Source organism: Dermacentor silvarum, chromosome 8 (genome assembly GCF_013339745.2).
Source record: "Dermacentor silvarum isolate Dsil-2018 chromosome 8, BIME_Dsil_1.4, whole genome shotgun sequence".
Classification (NCBI taxonomy): Eukaryota; Metazoa; Arthropoda; class Arachnida; order Ixodida; family Ixodidae; genus Dermacentor; species Dermacentor silvarum.
The window spans coordinates 88,175,528-88,184,766 of record NC_051161.1 but is presented as its reverse complement, the minus strand read 5'-3'; the positions used below and the strand labels follow the sequence as shown (position 1 = coordinate 88,184,766).

Here is a 9,239-nt window from a genome sequence, read left to right as displayed (position 1 = left end):
AATTTAGCGCACGTAATCGTTCAAGGAATTACTTAACCTGGATATTTGCCTGGAGGTTACACACCAAAAAAGGCTGATTTTCTAACATCCCAAGTGTATTATTATGGTCCGTTTGTCTTTATTACCTTTATTTATTCGTTTATCCGTCCGATTTACTCCAGAAGCTTTCATAGATCTGTAAGAATCTCAATACGTGCTACATAAAATTGCCTTTCTAAGCATGAAAGATGCCCGCGAGCACATGCAAAGTGCCTCGAGCGGCCACTGAGCGGACAATTAGAGTACAGAATCGTTGCCAACGGAAGGGAAGTGCAGTCGAGGACGGCAGAAAGTTAGGTGGGGTGATGAAATGAGAAAATTTGCAGGTGCAAGTTGTGATTAGCTAGCACAAGACAGGAGTAATTGGAGATCGCTGGGAGAGGCCTTCGTCCTGCAGTGGACAAAAAATAGGCTCATTATGATGATGATGATGATGATGATGATGATGATGATGATGATGATGATGATGATGATGATGATGATGATGGTAAATTTAAGGAGAGGAGCGAACACAGAACTGTAACTATGCTTTAACTCAGTGACCACAGTCTGGCGGAGTACATCAGCATCAGCCATCGCTTTGGTATTTCTCCCCACCATAGCTTCCGATGTTAGTAGTTAGGCAAACCACACTGCGCCCAGCTTCCGGGGCTCAACGTGCAGTGTGCTTTACCGATAACGATGTGTCGCATAAAGTGATAGCGTTGAACGCGTATTCTGCCAAACAGCTCTGGTCCCTTAAGTTACATCGTTCCGTGTTCTTCTCAATTAACAAACCTCAAGTAGCAAGGCGGTATCTTGATCTACAGCAACGACTAGCGGTTTAGTGGTTTCCTACGGTAACTCCTATTGGCGTCGCTACGGCAACGTGACGGTAAAATGTCCACACGACACGCAAGGAGCACATCCATAGGCACATCCAATAATGCACTTGATCCACAGGACGGAATTCATAATCCTTCAAGGATTGTTAATCGACTGAAGCTATAAACGTCATGAGCGCGTGAACACTATAGCAGCAAAGGAAACATGAACAACATAAGCGAAATGCGGGGCTATATTGGCTCAATATCAGATGCACATTGCCACCTTCTTCCAGTTCTACGTGGTCACTTTCGTGGTTTCAAACACTGCGATAGTCACTAAAGCAAACACCGCAAAATTTCCTTCAACAACATTGTTTATTTTTATATGCTTATTCGCATTGCAGGCATGCTCGATCATCGATTGAAGGGGTTTACGCAGTTGTAATCTTCGCAAAATAAACGGGCGCAGCAGTCCATGTGGGTAGCGCACTGAAATATAGCAAGAATTAAATATACAGCAGACGACATATTGTACAATAGTAACGATGCAATTGATCCTCTTATGAAATACAAAAATAGTTGTTTCAACTCTTTACTAGTCAACAAAGTGTGGAATGTTCGATGACGTCTTAAAAAATTGCTTGAAGTCTGAATTACTATATAGGACACTTTCTTAGGACGCTTTATTATTAGAACGCTTTCACATTATTAGGACGCGTCATATCATGACGCTTTCACTAATGTGCACAGCACAAAACACCACCACAGTGTTTCGTTTGCACAAATAGTAGATGGACCAATGAGGTAAATGTCGCAATGTTTCAAAAGTAAGAAAAGACAGTAACTTTAGAGACAATTACACTAAGATGACATAATGATGACATATAGTGCCTGTTGACTGAATGCGGCGTACCTTTTCTCATTATGCCTTCAACAGGAAGACTTTCTGACTACCCATGTTGTTCATGGTATACGTTCATATTTTCTATGCAAAATTCACAGAAACTATACAACTGCACAGGGAATAAGAATATTTCCTACAGGGATTTACGCGCCTTGAGCATGACAAGTTAATCGCATTTACTCACGTTCGTTCCACACATCTTCATACAGCGAACCTGAGTACGTAGTTATGACTTAGGAGATTGAGAAGCTCAGCACCATCGCGCATATTACGTTAAAAAATTAACAAACAGTTCAGTCAAAGTGACCACCTTCAGTAGAATTAAGCGAAAATAAGCTTTCGCAAGATATGATCCCACAGAAGCAGTGCCTTTACGCAACGTTCAAAGACAGAAACTATTCTGAAGTAAAAGGCTTTAGTAATATTGCGGTGCTTCGTATAGAACGGGCAATAAAATTGGCCATTCTACAACTTCAGCCTAAAGGAAGGTCGTCATGGGCGCACTTGGCATGCACAAGAGATACAATGGTATGCAATGAAGGGTCATGCCACAAGAATCCACTTAGTCTGGAATTACTGGCAGTTGATTACGGACTTCGCGGGGCGTAATAATGTATTAGTAGTGAGGGAATATGAGCCATTGATTTATACACGAATTATGCTGCAGCTCTAAGATAACTGGGACAGGTTTGTGAGATGACACCTCTCAGGCAAAGAATACAACAACGAGAAAAGTTGATTAAAGATAAAGGCACATATATCCGAGTCGTCTGGTTTCCATCACACAGTCGCATTCCAGGGAATACACAAGCGCGCATCCAGGCCATTATGCTATAAACTTCCGAAGAAATGGAGGAAACGTCGAGCAACAAAATTCATTTCGTGGGAGTGCCGAGCGTTGTCCGTCCAGAGCAAGCAAGCTTTGCAGGGAATCTCTCTCCGTGGGGCGAACGACGAGGTCTATAAATAATGGAGCCTCTTTGGTTTTATAGAAGTAACCAGTTTTATGAATGCATTTAATACCTAGACCCAGAGGCGAGGGGAAAATTATTACCTACTTCTATAGTTCTCATTTCCTTTTTAATCATTTATTTTTAAATAAAAACGTTACATCACTCACTCATTGATTCTCGTAAGAAAACACGGAAGAGTTAAGAATATTCGTATGACTAGTCCTAATAGTCTGAAACCGTACCAGTGCCGTAGAGCGTTCGTTTTACCGCGCTACATCAATTCGTGAATTGCACATCTTGAGGAAACTACGGAAGGGATGGATGCCTGTGGGAAACAAATGCAGTGGCTCATAACATGCTAAAGCCAGTCCTTCGTGAGCACTGGGCGCATGACTGTCCAGTATAAGCTTTTCATTTTCTTACCGGTCTTCCTATCTTCATACAATCATCCCGCCAGTTTGGGTAAGGTGTGGTGCTTTCCTCATAATAGTCCGCAGCCGTAGTCAATGTCGTAAGAAATGCCTAGGAGGATAGAAACTTTAAGTGAAGAAGCTCACTTATTGCTGTCCTCTTTCGGTTGTCATTTACGTGGACCGAAATGAGCGGTAGGCCCAGCTACGTAGCGCATGTCGGCAGCTCCTAACGAACGTATACAAATTCAATCTACTGCATGTAACATAAATAATATACAGTGTTTTCGCGAATAATTCAGATCGAAACAAATTCACTCAGAGTGATAAGGGGGGATGCATTTGCGCCAAAATTGAGATGTTCGCTCCTCCATTTGGAGTCAGCTACTCAAAGACCATTACGCATCCAAAGCAAGTTGATCAGTTGGGATGAAAGAAATAAAATCGGGCAGATTGAACGCACCAATTGAAAGCTATGTGAAGCGGTTCATTAACCGAATGTACAACTTAATGTGATTCCTGAAAATCTGTTTAACACCAGTGCGGTGATGTCATAAGTACAAAGGCGAAGTATGATGTTTCTCGAGATAACAATGGGGATTAGAGGTGTTCACGCAGGCAAGTACCACACATAAATGTGAATGTGAGAGGCTGCGTTTTTCAATATATTTTGTAACGTTTGGTCATCAACGTTTGCCGCGCGTTTTATGTGTCTTTGATCCCGGGAGTGTTTCATTGGATGCCATCTCACTCGGGAAAATGTGAAGCACCGAGAAGTTCATGAAGAGCTGTGGGCGCACCTTGTGGGTCGCGAAGAAAACAGGACCTTTCCTCTTTACGCTTCTCGTCACATGTTCTCTTCAGACACCGTAGCGAGTTAGTGCTACGTCATTTAACATCACGCATACTCACAAGTACGTGCTCACATTACACACACCTCGATGTACCTGTTCTGCGGGACGATCAGACCTCGCAAGCAACTCTGGTGACACATTTTGTGAGTGGCAACACACACCTAGATGCACTATAGTCAGTGGCACTTGCCCGAAGGGTTAATAGTGTTGTAGGCGAAAAGTATGTGATTTTTGTCGTAATTTAATGTTTTCTATACCCTATTTGCACTCCCTGTACCGCAGTCACATATACCAATTCTGCGGGTTGGCAAACTTTATGGACATTCCCAACGTCTAAAGAGTTTGGTAGCGCAAGTATAAAAAAAATTAACAATACTAAAGACGCTTTAATGTTCATGAGGCTATGCATTAAGGGGTTTGCGTGCTCTCATCTATTGAGCTGCTGCACGTACTTGGCCCACAGATTAACTCTTCCAGTGCAACTCACGCAACGAAGGCATCTCTAACCTTCCTCAGAGGGACTTGTGTCAATGAGATACTTTCGGTTGTAGAGTTTTGTGGTGTTTTTTTTTATTTACATTGTGTATCTGTAGTGCACTGTGTATATCATTTCATTTGTCATCTGGAGTAGTATGCTAGGCTTGCCGCTACGCCAACCTATTTAGGAATAATTAAAGAGCCTCTCTCTCACTCTCTCTCTCTCTGAGAAATATATGTGCTCTCATGTTATATGTTGTGAGGAACGGACCTGAGGCTTAGCATTTTATGTTTATTTTTTACTTGTGCGTGTGGACATTACGCGAACAAACAAAAAGTAAGAGAATAAGGCGAGAGGGCACGCGGCACTGATGCGCATGAGCTCGGGAGAAGAGAGAGAGAAAAAAAAAGAGGAAGCAAGACTTGGAGGCGAACGTGCCAGGAGCTCGTGCGAGGAAGCCACGAGACGCGCAGAACCAGTTCAAGAGCTTTTGACGCCGTTCGTATACCGCGGTCCTACAAGACCATGGTCGCCATTCATCGTCACTCTTTCTTCGACAAGCACCACACGTCGCCTTCGTCATCATGACAGCTGCATAGATGCCATCTCACACTGCGCATCCACTTGATTTTGGCGTTTGCGTTTCGGTTTTGCATGTGAGCGGTGTAGTGCATAAATATAACAAAAACTGCGTTTGAGTATAGTAATGACCCGTAATGGCGGTGCACAAACATATACATTGCCTGAGATTACGCGTTGCATAGAACCAAAAGTTAGTTGCGTAGCATGGAATGGCTTCTCCAAAGCTTCACTTCACATCATAGCTTGCAACATGTCGGTCGGATCTGCATAATTTCTGCTGAACAATAGAGCCAGTAATTATCGCAAGTTTTAGCACCGGAAACAATGTCCTTATGTTCAAACAGGACGTTTCCACCACCTGTTACCGAATGAACGCAGGAGCTAAATTGCCTATATATAATACATGCAAAGAGTATAGGTAACCCAATGACGACGAAGCTTCCTTTAAAAAGAAATTGTCTTTCGTTTGAGTACACTCCAGCACCAAGTCATCGACAACCTCCAGCTTGTGTAAGCATTCATCCGCGAACCGAACGCAGTGCAGAAATTTAGCCACGTCTGAAACTTCCATATCAATTCGAAACACGAGTGTGCCCCCGGGCACACTCGGTACATAAATGGGTACATAAATGACGTAACCAAATGCACAGCTTACATTTACTCGCGCATTAGAAAACTTACATTCTTAGCATTATGATACGGCTTGTTGGGGTCGTACCGTCTAATACTGCACACGTGCTCGCAAGTGAACCCCCTGTGGTGACCGAAATGAAAGACGTTTCACGTCAAACGGTTGCAACTTTATTAAGCGCTAATCGCGTGGAAGTTGTGGGAAGATATGGTGCGGCATGCCGGTGAGCTACCATTGACGGTACCACTCAGGTCGGCAAACCGAAAGCCCACGTTTCAGCCATCATGTAGCATGGCGATGCTAAGTGCAGAAGAAATGCACCAACGCCCGCCTGCGGCACAACATAATCTGGGATTTGCTTATGCTGAGCAAGCGAAGGTATTAGAGGAATATTATAATGCTTTATTCGAATCAAAGTTTCTTTTATTTGAGAAGCATTGCCACAGAAGCATTGAAGTACGGCACTATTTCTCTATTTAGATTTCAATTTGTTACTGCAGTTGTTATAATTACAAAACATATTAGCTTTTCATCGCTGTTACTGTAGTTATAGTATCAGACTGGTGCCGCGCTTTGGGTGCAAGCGTATTATAAAACTTCATGCATTTCATTTTCTCATTCTCAAAAGCGTTATTTGCAGAGACAAACAAAATGCACTGCTCACGTGAAAGACGTATGTTTGGCTAAAGAACGCCAATGTAATATAAGAAACAGCCTTCATTGCGTAATCACGTAACTGGGCTCTGCAAATGGAAAGATATCGCTGCGAATGAAAAGATATGAAATGAAATGCTCGTACTACCAATTGCCACTCGAGAAAATTGTCGTACGTTTTCAGAAAACCCAAGTACATTAGTGATTATCAAAATCCTAGAGACTACGCTTTGTATGGAGCATGCACATTGTCCTCTGAAGCATTGCATTCAGAGTGAGTACTACTAGTTTGACTCGCAATTACCGTAACCTACGAATGATTCCCAATTTCGGGTTACTAGCATTTCATGTTATAAGTTCACGTCAACCAATTCTATTTCACCTGTAGAAACACTACATTTTACTCTTTCAAAGCTTTACATTGTTAAACTTCACGTTAACATTTATCATGATGAGGTGCAAGTACTTTGTCTGGCGGACACCCGATAACCTACTGTTGCGCGTTATGTTAGCTTTTTTTTTCTTACATTATTGATCCAACAAAATATAGGTAATATCAGAATCAGCGAATAAGCATCTTCTTATGGACTACGTGATACCGTTGTCGACTTGATGATCACTAGCCATTGTACAAAACTCACCGGTGATTGTGGTGCAAACGAAGATGACCCGACTGTATGTAAAGAGCTCCCCAGCAGGAATAGTACTACGCAAAGCTAGAAAATGCGCGTCTTTTGCGTTAAGAGAAAGGAGTACGAAAACTTAGGTTCCAGATGTAAGCTCTCCTTCTGGCAGAATAACTTCTTTTTTTTTTCCTTTCACCCCAACTCTTTTGACTTGCACGTGCTGAAAGCATGGAAAGCCGCGATAGACCTGGAGCAAGGTAGTGAGACTGAATAGTTGGTCAATATACATCGTAAATATGTTTTAAACGCAACAGTTGACCCACACAAAGAGCAGTAAGAAAATCTTCTTGTGTAAGACAGCTATTACGCTTCAAAAAATCTTTCACAATAGACCTGCAGTCACGCCATTCTGAAAAAAAGCAGTAACGCAAAAATAAACGCCCGCTTTTATAAATTATTGACATCAAGTTTTTTAAAGGCCTATTCCACCATTCATGACCATGCATTGTTCTTGATACATCATTACATTTGAGCGGATTTTTGAGCGGAATCACTATTGAAGGTTTATGATATCTTTAAATGGACATGTTCAAACAGAAAAGAGATCTGCTTCCTTCGTAGAATAAAGAAATATTAGAATGACTAAATAAATAAAGAAATGAATAAAAAGTCGCAGTTTCGGCCAAAAGGCGAAGCATCGATTGCGATAGCAAACTATCCTGTGTGCTTTGGGGAACTTTAAGCATCTGTTCTTGGACGTATAGTGCTCCTTATGTTTGTTTGTTTTTATTTAACGTTCTGCATTAAGCTAGCATTATCTTTCTCACTTCTTATCGCTTGTAATTTAGTAAATGTGAGCTGGAGGATAGCCGAGCCTCTCATTCAGAAAACCTCATGTGGGATCGGCTTAACGAGGACATTCAGGAATTCAGGGTGGCCGAATGTGAGCATATCGTTTGCACCCTCCCTCGGGAAGCGCTCTTCTTGTAGTGCGCCAGTGGGCCTAACTGAAGCTTGGGACCCACGTAGCAGTTGTCGGCTGGTCGGTGAAGGAAGAAGAAGTGTCAATGATCGTGTGAGCTCGCCTGTGTGGCGTAGTGCTAGCCTGTGTGGCAAAGTCAGCCTGTGTGGCTATGTAACCTTTATTCTTCTATTAAATCACCCCTCTTCTTGTAAGCATAGGCATACTAACTAAATTACCAAGTGTGGTGTCACGCGCACAAGCAAACATGAACGCATGTCACTCGATGACCACGGAAACTCGCTGTAAAAACGCTGTAATGAGTAAGCGCCGCAACAGCAGCGAGCGAATTGACCTTCATCCCGCCGTTGGCATCAACGCGAACTAAGCCGCGAAAACACAGCGTAGGGAGGAAGGACTCTGCCCCCGCCGCACATGGCTTTAAAGATACAGGCGCCCTGGCGGAAACGCGCGGCGTAGTACGCGGCCTCCCCACTCCCCACCCTCCCCTGAAGCATTGCGGCCCGGCGGGCGGGCGGGCGCGCGCGCGGTCGCTCGGGCGGCGCGGAATAAAACGCGCCCCCTCCCCTTCCCTACCCTCCCTCCAGAGCGCTGCGCGCGACTGGACTGTGCGCTTCCTTCCAGCTTCGCCCTCTTGCGTGCTCGAGATAGAGCCGCGATCGCCGGCTCACCCTCACTACGCCTTCACTCGTATTGACCCTTTTCGCGGCAAATCCGTAGGCGCTGCCATTGTCTGAGCACGTGGTGACGCGTCCATTGCTTGCCTCAACTGCCTCTGTTTTCTCCGTGTTTACAATGGATGTGTATGACGCCGGTGCGGCTTAGCAAACCTCTGTTTCGGGAGATATCGTAGACGGAGACAGGATGGACGACACAAAGCTTTGGCCGCAAGTTTCAGAGAACATGCAAAAGCGCCTTCGGAGATGATTATGTTATGTCCAAACGGCGCCAGCAGCGTATATGATGCTTGCTCTAAGAGCTGGGCTAAATATGTATTCGAATCTATCGAAACTTTCAGCTCATGAATTGAATCAGGATTATGGTGTTTCGGTCTTCGTTCTTTATTTGGGGCAAATATTTTGAAGCAGCGGTTTGTGGCGTTACTAACTCAGTAAGGTTCCTCAGTGCGATCATGTATCTGACCCTTTTCGGCCTAATCGCTCGTGGGTATGCTCCGTTCCGCTAGATTTGTTCTTGCTGCGCACAAGTCTTGAACCGTAGCTGTTCTACAGATTTTAATACCTTGCAGTAAATGCATATTATCGCTAGTAACTCGCTCACTCTTGTGGACTGTCACGAAACATTCAGCTTCGGCCATGC

The 9,239-nt window shown here is 43.8% G+C and overlaps 1 long non-coding RNA gene across 1 annotated transcript; it reads right to left on the bottom strand.

The window, feature by feature from the left end:
- Positions 1–1,207: 1,207 nt before the first annotated feature.
- Positions 1,208–7,161, bottom strand: LOC125947808 (uncharacterized). The gene is made up of 4 exons (XR_007468507.1): positions 6,953–7,161; positions 6,322–6,400; positions 3,126–3,224; positions 1,208–1,334 (listed from the first exon to the last, which is right to left on the bottom strand). It is a non-coding gene; the product is annotated as an uncharacterized LOC125947808 (long non-coding RNA).
- Between the last annotated feature and the right edge of the window lie 2,078 nt (positions 7,162–9,239).